The sequence below is a fragment of the Bombina bombina genome, chromosome 4 (assembly GCF_027579735.1).
Source record: "Bombina bombina isolate aBomBom1 chromosome 4, aBomBom1.pri, whole genome shotgun sequence".
Classification (NCBI taxonomy): Eukaryota; Metazoa; Chordata; class Amphibia; order Anura; family Bombinatoridae; genus Bombina; species Bombina bombina.
Genome location: NC_069502.1, coordinates 250,303,354 through 250,315,289, shown reverse-complemented (window position 1 = coordinate 250,315,289; position 11,936 = coordinate 250,303,354). Strand labels below are relative to the sequence as shown.

The window sequence follows — 11,936 nt, the reverse complement described above, 5'->3', positions numbered from 1 at the left end:
TGTTTATAAAGATAGATAAGCCCTTTATTATCCATTCCCCAGTTTTGCATAACCAACACTGTTATAATAATATACTTTTTACCTCTGTGATTAACTTGTATCTAAGCATTTTCTGGCAGCCCCCTGATCACATGACATTTTATTTATTATCTATTGGCTTTCATTTTAGCCAATTAGTGCAGTGTCTGCCACAAGCCACAGGCCCAATAACAATGTTATCTATATGGCTCACATGAACTAGCTCTCCCCTGTTGTGAAAAGCAAATAAAAAAGCACGTGATAAGAGGCTCCCTTTAAGGGCTTAGAAATGATCATATGAGCCTTCCTAGGTTTAGCTTTCAACTAAGAACACTAAAAGAACAAAGCAAAATTGGAGATAAAAGTAAATTGGAAAGTTGTTTAATATTACATACCCTATTTGAAACAAGAAAGTTTTTTTTGGACTTGACTGTCCCTTTAACGCTCGAGCATTAAACTTTATCTGGCCTAAAGTTTGCTGGCTTTCACAACTTGGTTTTTCAATGACTAATTTGCTATATACTTGTACTTTCTTAAATGAACTTGAGAAGTGTAAGTTAGTTGTAATTGGTTGTATGGCGTCAATGAATATCTGGTTTGGGCATTTTTCTACAAATTGTTAATTTCACCTGACATTAAAAATGTCAGTATCCAATTGGCCCAAGTCAGACTTTGGTGAATAAACCCATGGTGTATGACATTAGAGGTGTTTTTCAGTTTATATGCTAAGCCCTTCCAAACAATTATTATTTAGTGTTAGTATCAGCACAAGATAAAGCCGAGAACTGAATCAAATGTAAGTTTTATAGCAAACAGTACCATCATGCTTGGTTGTTCTTGCCAGCCATAATAAATGTATGGATTTTGTTTAGTGCGCTGGTTGTTTTAGATGACCTTTAGATGAATTTGTCTGATGAAAATCTCTAAATATTTTTATTCACCAGAAGAAAAAACTGTGAAATTCATTTAGTTTTCAATATTAATTATGTAAATCTACAAAATACTATAAATGTAAGAAAAAAGATTATTAAATAGACTTACAAAAAAACTATAAAACAAACTTTAAAAATACAGTGCCGTACAGTGCACAGGTTGAGAAACAAATTTTGTGAAAATCCATTTGTATGAATTTTAAGTTTACATTATGCTGATTTGCCATAATATTTTAAGTTGTTTTGATGCCGTCTAATCATTCCCATGTGCCTTAGGTCTTGTTTACTGCTGGGCAACCTGAAAAGTGAAAAAGAATAAGTTAAGATATAAAATATAAATTCAAACCACTGTACAGGGATACTGAAGGCTATGGGCTCAATTTAAGAAGCCGCGTATGAAGCTTTGGAGCGTAGTATTTGGCTGCAGGATCACATGAGAGAGTCTGCAGCCGAAGGTTAAAGGGACAGTAATGTTATAATTAAACATTCATGATTCAGACTGAGCATAACATTTTAAATAACTTTCCACTTTACTTATATTGTTTAATGTGCTTCCTTCTCTTGGTATCCTTTGTTAAAGGGTTTATCTAGGTAAGCTCAGGAGCAGCAAGGCACCTGGGTGCTAGCTGCTGATTGGTGGCTTCATATATATGCCTAATGTCATTGGCTCACCTCATGTGTTCAGTTAGCAACCAGTAGTGCATTACTGCTCCTTCAACAAATGATACTAAGAGAACGAAACACATTTGATAAACTGGAAAGTTGATTAAAATTGCATGATCTGATTCATGAAAGAACAATTTGGGGTTTTATGTCCCTTTGAGAAGGAGCGGTAATATAGTTATAACTTGAAGGGTATCAGATATGAATCAGTTGTGGGCAGAAATACACAAGCATATTTAAAATATTTGCAGAAAGAACACAAAATGCACAAAACTGGTGTATGCTCTGATAAATATATTTTGGGCATAATTTATTACATTTGAAAAGCACATCAAATAATTTTGTACAAAAATCCCTATAGCCTATAAAGGAACATTTTATACACTAAAGTGTTTATCAGCTGTCCACCTTGAATTGTATTTGCCCCTTTTAAATCAGTTGATAACATCAATAACAGGCAGGCGACAGTGTGAGCTCAACAAACAAATCTGTGAATTTCTCAATTTTTTAATTGACTTTGAATTAAAAATAAATTGGGCATTAAAATAATGAATAGTTATCAAGTGGGGAATCTGTTAAGAAGATATAAGGTTAGAATGTATTAGAAAGTGGGGGTGTTCCATGTGGATGTTTCAAGATCTAAGTTTAGATCTTATGAGGGTAAAAAAAAACTCCAAATGGCCAGGAGTATTTTGAGTTGTAAGAGAAAGCAGACAGTTACTTTAGGAAATGTAGTAACAAATACACAAACTTTCTAATTTACTCCTATTATCAAATTTTCTTCATTCTCTTGGTATCTTTATTTGAAAAGCAAGAATGTAAGTTTAGATGCCGGCCCATTTTTGGTGAACAACGTGGGTTGTTCTTGTTGATTGGTGGATAAATTCACCCACCAATTAAAACCAATAAACAAGTGCTGTCCAAGGGTCTGAACCAAAAAAAATGCTTGCTCCTTAGGTTAGATGCCTTCTTTTTCATATAAAGATAGCAAGAGAACAAAGAAAATTGATAATAGGAGTAAATTAGAAAGTTGCTTAAAATTGCATGCTCTATCTGAATCACGAAAGACAAAATTTGGGTTCAGTGTCCCTTTAACCTCTAAATGATAGAGCAACAGAAATAAATAACAAAAGGTTTCTTCGCATGTTGTGATCTGGAAGGTTTACATAATAGGTCATTTGCTATAATCAATCCTTCAGCATCTCCTGTTAAAGGGACAGTCAACACTAAAATTGTTATTGTTTAAAAAGATAGATAATGCCTTTACTTCCCATTCCCCAGCTTTGCACAACCAACATTGTTATATTAATATACTTTATAATCTTTAAACCTCAAAATTTCTGCCTGTTTCTAAGCCACTACAGACAGCCTCTTATCACATGCTGATAGTTCAAGTGGGCCATATAAATAACATTGTGCTCACGCTCGTGAAGTTGTGCACAACACAGCACTAATTGGCTAAAATAAAAGTCAATCCTATATAATAAAAGGCCAAGTGTGTTTGTCCGAAGCTGTCATACGCAGTAGAGACAGCACGAGGACAAACACACCTGGCATTTGAGTCCCTAGCTGAAGATCTGCGCCGCGGCAGAAGTTGGCGTGACCGGGCGTGACCGGGGGCATGGCCGGGCACGAAGGGGCATGGCCGGCTGTGAAGGGGGCGTGGCCGGGCGCGGTCGCGCGATAGATGGAAGATGGGAGAGAGATAGAGAGAGGGGAGAGAGATAGAGAGGGGGGAGAGAGATAAAGAGGGGGGAGAGAGACAGGCACGGGGGAGAGAGACAGCAAAAGAGAGGGGGGAAGAGAGAGCGCAAAAGAGAGGGGGGAAGAGAGAGCGCAAAAGAGGGGGGAGAGAGAGCGCAAAAGAGAGGGGGGAAGAGCGCAAAAGAGAGGGGGGAGAGAGAGCGCAAAAGAGAGGGTGGAGAGAGTGCAAAAGAGAGGGGTGGAGAGAGAGCGCAAAAGAGAGGGGGAAAGAGAGCGCAAAAGAGAGGGAGAGAGAGAGCGCAAAAGAGAGGGGGACAGAGAGCGCAAAAGAAAGGGTGGGAGAGAGAGCGCAAAAGAGATGGGGGAGATAGAGAGCGCAAAAGAGATGGGGGAGAGAGATAGCACAAAAGAGATGGGGGAGAGAGATAGCGCAAAAGAGATGGGGGAGAGAGATAGCGCAAAAGAGAGGGGGAGAGAGAGAGCGAAAAAGAGAGGGGCAGAGAGAGAGCGCAAAAGAGAGGGGGAGAGACAGAGCGCAAAAGAGAGGGCAAGAGAGAGAGCGCAAAAGAGAGGGCGAGAGAGAGAGCGCAAAAGAGAGGGGGAGAGAGAGAGCGCAAAAGAGAGGGGGAGAGAGAGAGCGCAAAAGAGAGGGGGAGAGAGAGCGCGCAAAAGAGAGGGGGAGAGAGAGAGCGCAAAAGAGAGGGGGGAGAGAGAGAGTGCAAAAGAGAGGGGGAGAGAGAGAGCGCAAAAGAGAGGGGGGAGAGAGAGAGCTCAAAAGAGATGGGGAGAGAGCTCAAAAGAGAGGGGGAGAGAGAGAGCGCAAAAGAGAGGGGGAGAGAGAGAGCTGAAAAGAGAGGGGGGAGAGAGAGAGCAAAAGAGAGGGGGAGGGAGAGAGCGCAAGAGGTGGGACTGCTGTACTGCAAAAAATGGCCCGTGTGAACGGGCTTTAGGACTAGTAGATAATAAATAAAAAGTCATGTGATCAGGGGGCTGTCAGAAGATGCTTAGATACAATGTTATCACAGAGGTAAAAAGTATATTAATATAACCGTGTTGGTTATGCAAAACTGAGGAATGGGTAATAAAGGGATTATCTATCTTTTATACAATAAACATTGTAGAGTTGAATGTCCCTTTATGCATTCTACAAATATAATAATTAACCTTGATTGTTAAGTCAGTAGCAGAAAGCAAGTAACAAAACTTTTAAGGTTGGCAGATGGTTTTAAGTCCATAGTAGTGGCTGCAAAAAAAATTGTAAGAACTAAGATTCGTGAAATATTAGTTAAACCCAAAGCTTAAGTCAAATTTAAACTTTCATGATTCAGATAGAGCACACAATGTTAAACAGGTTTAAAATGTACATCCTTTATCTAAATACGCACAATCTTTTATATGCACACCATCCAAGGCAACAGCTCCTACTGAGCATGTGCAATAATTCACAGAATATACATATATGCATTTGTGATTGGCTGATAGCCGTCACATGATGCAATGGGAAGAAAACAAAAACTAACTTTGAAATTTGTCTGAAAAAAATCTACAACTCATGTGAAATTCAAACTAAGGGCCGATGATCAAAAGTTTGCATGCAAAAATGTGAAAAAACAAGTTTAGCCTCACAGAGAGTCTTCATGCAATTATAAAAAAAATCTGCTGTCCCTGCCAGTGGCGAGATGTCTCCAATAGAAATAATGAGTACTCTCTGCTATGTGAAAGTTTGCGATGGAGGATGAAGTACACAGGAAGAAACCAGCTTATGTTTAAACTTTACAATTATGCCTAATACAAATCAAAATATGCAGCTTTCAGAGCACTGTACCATAAAATTTTATACACACCCATGGAACGCCCTTGTTCAGTACATTTTACAATAAAAAACTATTGCGCTTTGTATTTTGTGCTAATAAGTACGATTTACACTGTGCATATTTAATGTGATTTATTCCTGGGTAATTTACATAGAAAATTTAAGTTTTTGATAAAATTTGATTTTTGGTAAACAATTTTGTTACGACTTTTGATGCACTGTAACAATACAGTTTTTTCCTGTATATTTTGAATGGTTTAGTTAAAATATAGTATTTGTCCCTTAGTGAGACACCTGTTTTCAGGTTAAAAAGTGATTTTAGATCATTCTACCAAGGAAATAGAAGTACTGCAGAGCATTCTTATAGTTATAGAATCTCGTCAACCCAGAGACTTTTAGATCATCAGCCCCTAAATGCTTCTGTATTGTCTATTTATTATGCATTTATTAATTATACTGTTATACTGTGTTTAGTGGCCCTATAATGAAAAAAACTGTGTGCATTATAGAAAGAGTGATTATGTATTGTTAAAGGGACATGAAAAAAACTGTGTGCATTATAGAAATAGTGATTATGCATTGTTAAAGGGACATGAAAAAACTGTGTGCATTATAGAAAGAGTGATTATGTATTGTTAAAGGGACATGAAATAAATGTCGGCTAGATTACGAGTTTTGCGTTATGAGTGAAAAAGCATCGTTATGGCTCTTTTTCACTACGGCTGGTATTACAAGTCTTGTAGGTATAGCTGTACCGCACACATTTTTGGCCGTCACGCAACGTAACTACCGCATCTTTCAAAAAGTCCTTTTTCAATGGGTCTTCCATCGCGCAGGTATTACGAGTTTGCCTGTCCGGCCAAAAAGTGAGCGGTACAGCCTATAACTACAAGATCTGTACCATCTGTACTGAAAGTCAGTAGTTATGGGTTTTACGTTACAGATCTGTACCATAAAACTGATAACTAAAGTGTTACAAAGTACACTAACACCCATAAACTACCTATTAACCCCTAAACCGAGGCCCTCCCGCATCGCAAACACTAAAATAAAATTATTAACCCCTAATCTGCCGCTCTGCACTCCTGCATCGTAAACACTAGTTAAATATTACTAACCCCTAATCTGCTGCCCCCAATGTCATCACCACCTACATACACTTATTAACCCCTAATCTTCCCTAACATCGCCACAACCTACATTACTGTTATTAACCCCTAATCTGCTGCCCCCAAAATCGACGCCAGCTAACTACACTTATTAACCCCTAATCTGCTGCCCCAATGTCACCGCCACTATACTAGTTATTAACCCCTAAACCTAACCCTAAGTCTAAACCTAACCCTAACGTAACCCTAACCCTAACACCCACTAACTTTAACATTATTAAAATTATTCCAAATAAAGAATACAATTAATACTTAAATTATTCCTATTTAAAACTAAATAAATACTTACCTGTAAAATAAAACCTAAGCTAGCTACAATATAACTAATAGTTACATTGTATCTAGCTTAGGTTTTATTTTATTTCACAGGTAAGTTTGTATTTATTTTAACTAGGTAGACTAGTTAGTAAATAGTTATTAACTATTTACTAAGTACATAGCTAAAATAAAAGTTACCTGTGAAATAAAACCTAACCTGTCTTACACTAAAACCTAACATTACACTAGAATTAAAGGGAAACTTCATTCCTTGTGAAATGCTTGTGCAATGCTGCCCCCTGCAGATTCGCGGCCGCTAGCAGGGGGGTGTCAATCAACCAGATCATATGCGATCGGGCGGATTGCTGTTCGCCGCCTCAGAGGTAGCGGACGAGTTAAGGAGCAGGTCTTAAGACCGCTGCTTCTTAACTCCTGTTTCCAGCGAGCCTGAAGGCTTGCGCAGAAACAGCTGCATATAGCAGCATTCGGGCCATAATAAATCGGCCCCAAAGGCTTAATTATTTATTCTAAATGTTTAATTTATTTACCAATATGATCATGTATGCATAATACATTTCATTTATCAACCTATGTATGTATGTATGTAATGTCAGTCAGGCAAACCCTATAATATAATATGAACAATTTTCAAGGTTGCAAACATTTATTATGAACAAAAAAAAAATAAAAAAAATAACAACAAACTCTACTATTGTCATTTTCTTACACTGTTCCTATAGATTCTGCATTCATGACTAAGGTGATTTCATTAAAGTATCATCTTGAACTCCCCCATATATTCCATTGATGTTATATTTTTATGGAACCTTGTCCTTCAAACTAATGGAGATAGATGAGTCATAGGTCAACTCAGTTCTTAGGTGTATAATTTGTGCTTAATTGCTACTATGAAACGAAGCAGTCCTGCAAGCATGTCATATGTAAAGGGAAACTAACAGGAAAAATACATGTTGCAGAAGAAAAGGCTTTTGATTTTTCTGTAACAAAAGCGAATACCCTCTATTAAAGGGACAGTCTATACCAGCATTTCTATTGTTTCAAAATATAGATAATCCCTTTATTACCCATTCCCCAGTTTTGCATAACCAACACAGTTATATTAATATACTTTTTACCTCTTTGATTACCTTGTATCTAAGCTTCTGCAGACTGCCCCCTTATTTCAGTTCTTTTCACAGACTTGCATTTTAGCCAATCAGTTCTGACTCCTAGGTAACTCCATTGGAGTGAGCACAATGTTTTCTATATGGCACACATGAACTACTACTAGTGCTGTCTAAATGCACTGAGATAAGAGGAGGCATTCAAGGGATTAGAAATTAGCCTACCTAGGTTTATCTTTCAAAAAAGAATACCAAAGAACAAAGCAAATTTGATGATAAAAGTAAATTGGAAAGTTGCTTCAAATTGCATGTCCTAACTAAATCATGAAAGTTTTATTTTCACTTGACTGTACCTTTACATTTAATTTAATCTACCACTTACCAATGCTGTTTTCAGATGGCAGGTGCTCAAGACAATATGCCAGTGTTTTACCTTTGGCTTACTGAGAACATTAGAGAGAATACAACATCCTGAGCACTGCTCACGCCACCAAATCACTGCTCTAATTACTACATAGTCAGTCCTAATGCTGCTGGGTAACGTTATCTGGGTGAATATTCATGTATGAATTCCTATGAGACCAGCAACTTATTTGTCAAGGTTTGGCTTAAGTGCACTTACAGTTTAACAGAAGAACTAAGGCTTACCTTCCCAAAAGCTCCCAAAAGCTACTGCTGGGTCAGATTAGAAACCTTGAGATTTTGAGTTGGGACTTTTGACTCCAACGGTTCTTACTCTCAATAAGAGTCACAAACAAGACTTTAACCAAATATCTACCAGTGATCTCAAGAATCAGGTCAACTCAAGATTCCTAACTTTACATCCAATTTATGATACTTCAAGCTCATTTTGTGTTCCTTTTAAAGATGGGCATGCTGCAGAACTACCCCAATCCTTTATTAACAACCAACAATTGATTCATGACAGAACCATACGGCTAGATTACGAGTTTTTGTCGGTAAGGCTTGTGGTGCTAACGAGCCTTTTTTTCCCACCGCTCCCTTAAAGGGAACCACAACACCTGCTTCAAATGTTCTAAACTAACTTGTTGTAATTGTGCAAAATAAACTATCAATTATTTATGCTGTCTTTTCATATTTTCATTATGTTGTAGAAAAACAGCTTTATAATTTAAAGTTTAATCAGCAGCCTAGCACTTGCTATGTCTGCTGCCATATTGTAACGCACGTCTTCAGCATTAGTAGGTCAGGTGACTCACACGGCACCTTCTATTCCTAATACTGAGGAAGCAGAGTGAGGACTGCAGTTTCTGAGAACGGCTTCAGGCACTGCTATATTTATAACTAGCAAGAGCAGGGAAGGAAGCAGAGAGGGGGAGGGAGACTCAGGGCTCCTGAGACTGTAAGTAACGTAGATAAATGCAGAAGTATCTGGTTACAATTATAACTGCTGCAGCAGGAGTTTGCTTTCTGTCTCCGGAGCTTTTCTTCCCCTGTGCATTCCTCTCCCACTTCAGTCCCTGCTCTTGGTATTTATGATTATAGCAGTGACTGAAGCCGTTCTTAGACACTGCAGTGATCCCTCTGCTTCCTCAGTGTTAGTAATAGATTAAGGTGCCATTTTAGTCACATGACCCACTGAGGTTCAAAGTACTTCACAATATGGCAGAAGACATAGCAGATTGTAGGCTGCAGATCATCATTAAAATTGTAAAGCTGTTTTCTGCAACAGAATGCAGTAAGATGAAGACTGCATGCAGAATTGTAGTTAGTTTGTTTTGCATAATCATAGAAAGTTAGTTAAAAACTTTTCAAGCAGGTGTTGTGGTTCCCTTTAAGACAACGCTGGTATTACAGGTTTTTTTAAACCTGGCGTTAGCCGCAAAAAGGTGAACGTAGAGCAAAATTTAGCTCCACATCTCACCTCAATAAAAGCATTGCTTGAGTCAGTGGTGAGCTGATTAAACGTGCTTGTGCACAATTTCCCCATAGGAAACAATGGGGCTGAGCCGGCTGAAAAAAAACCTAACACCTGCAAAAAAGCAGCATCCACCTTCTAACGCAGCCCCATTGTTTCCTATGGGGAAATGAATTTTATGTCTGCACCTAACACCCTAACATGAACCCCAAGTCTAAACACCCCTAATATTACACTTATTAACCCCTAATCTGCCGCCCCCGCTATCGCTGACACCTACATTATATTATCAACCCCTAATCTGCCGCTCCCAACATTGCCGACACCTACATTTTATTTATTAACTCCTAATCTGCCCCCCCAACGTTGCCGCAACTATATTAAATGTATTAACCCCTAATCTGCCGCCGAGAACGTCGCTGCCACTATTTTAAATTTATTAACCCCTAAACCTAAGTCTAACCCTAACACCCCTCTAATTTAAATATAATTTAAAATAATCTAAATAAAATTACTACAATTAAATAAATTAATCCTATTTAAAACTAAATACTTACCTATAAAATATACCCTAAGCTAGCTACAATATAACTAATAGTTACATTTTAGCTAGCTTAGGATTTATATTTATTTTACAGGCAACTTTGTATTTATTTTAACTAGGTACAATAGTTATTAAATAGTTTTTAACTATTTAATAACTTCCTAGTTAAAATAAAGACAAATATACCTGTAAAATAAATCCTAACCTAAATTACAATTACACCTAACACTACACTATAATTAAACTAATTACCTAAACTACCTACAATTAAATACAATTAAATTAAATAAAACTAAATTACGGGGAAAAAAAACACTAAATTACAAAAAAAAAAAAAAGAATTACAAGAATTTTAAACTAATTACACCTAATCTAATCCCCCTAATAAAATAAAAAAGCCCCCCCAAATAATAAAATTCCCTACCCTATACTAAATTACAAATAGCCCTTAAAAGGGCCTTTTGTGGGGCATTGCCCCAAAGTAATCAGCTCTTTCACCTGTAAAAAAAATACAATACCCCTCCAACATTAAAACCCACCACCCACACCCCCAACCCTACTCTAAAACCCACCCAATCCCCCCTTTAAAAACCTTACATTACCCCCCTGAAGATCTCCCTACCTTGAGTCGTCTTCACCCAGCCGGGCACAAGTGGACCTCCAGAGGGGCAGAAGTCTTCATCCGATCCAGGCAGAAGAGGTCCTCCAAGCGGCAGAAGTCTTCATCCAGGCGGCGTCTTCTATCTTCATCCATCCGGAGCAGAGCGGATCAATCTTCAATCCAGCCGACGCGGAGCCATCCTCTTCCATCTACGTCCTAACGAAGAATGAAAGTTCCTTTAAATGACGTCATCCAATATGGCGTCCCTTGAATTCCGATTGGCTGATAGGATTCTATCGGCCAACCAGAATTAAGGTATCAATCAGCCAATAGGATTAAGCTCACATTCTATTGGCTGTTCTAATCAGCCAATAGAATGTGAGCTTAATCCTATTGGCTGATCCATTTTTTCCTACCTTAATTCCGATTGGCTGATAGAATCCTATCAGCCAATCGGAATTCAAGGGACGCCATCTTGGATGACGTCATTTAAAGGAACCTTCATTCTTGAGCCCGGCTGGGTGAAGACGGCTCAAGGTAGGGAGATCTTCAGGGTGGTAGTGTTAGGTTTTTTTAAGGGGGGATTGGGTGGGTTTTAGAGTAGGGTTGGGTGTGTGGGTGGTGGGTTTTAATGTTGGAGGGGTATTGTATTTTTATTTACAGGTAAAAGAGCTGATTACTTTGGGGCAATGCCCCGCAAAAGGCCCTTTTAAGGGCTATTTGTAATTTTGCATAGGGTAGGGAATTTTATTATTTTGGGGGGCTTTTTTATTTTATTAGGGGGATTAGATTAGGTGTAATTAGTTTAAAATTCTTGTAATTCTTTTTTTTCCTGTAATTTAGTGTCTGTTTTCGTAATTTAGTTTATTTAATTTAATTGTATTTAATTGTAGGTAGTATAAGTAATTAGTTTAATTATAGTGTAGTGTTAGGTGTAATTGTAACTTAGGTTAGGATTTATTTTACAGGTATATTTGTCTTTTTTTAACTAGGAAGTTATTAAATAGTTATTAACTATTTAATAACTATTCTACCTAGTTAAAATAAATAAAAAGTTGCCTGTAAAATAAATATAAATCCTAAGCTAGCTACAATGTAACTATTAGTTATATTGTAGCTAGCTTAGGGTTTATTTTATAGGTAAGTATTTAGTTTTAAATAGGATTAATTTATTTAATTGTAGTAATTTTATTTAGATTATTTTAAATTATATTTAAGTTAGGGGGGTGTT

At 37.6% G+C, this 11,936-nt stretch overlaps 1 protein-coding gene across 2 annotated transcripts in view; it reads right to left on the bottom strand.

Moving 5' to 3' along the window:
* Positions 1-383: 383 nt before the first annotated feature.
* The window catches only part of AMER3 (APC membrane recruitment protein 3), a 48,887-nt gene continuing 37,334 nt past the window's right edge, over positions 384-11,936 (bottom strand). For both annotated transcript variants that reach the window (XM_053709876.1, XM_053709875.1), the window contains exon 3: positions 384-1,248. The gene's annotated coding sequence lies outside the window, so the exon portion shown is untranslated. The remainder of the gene's footprint in view (positions 1,249-11,936) is intronic.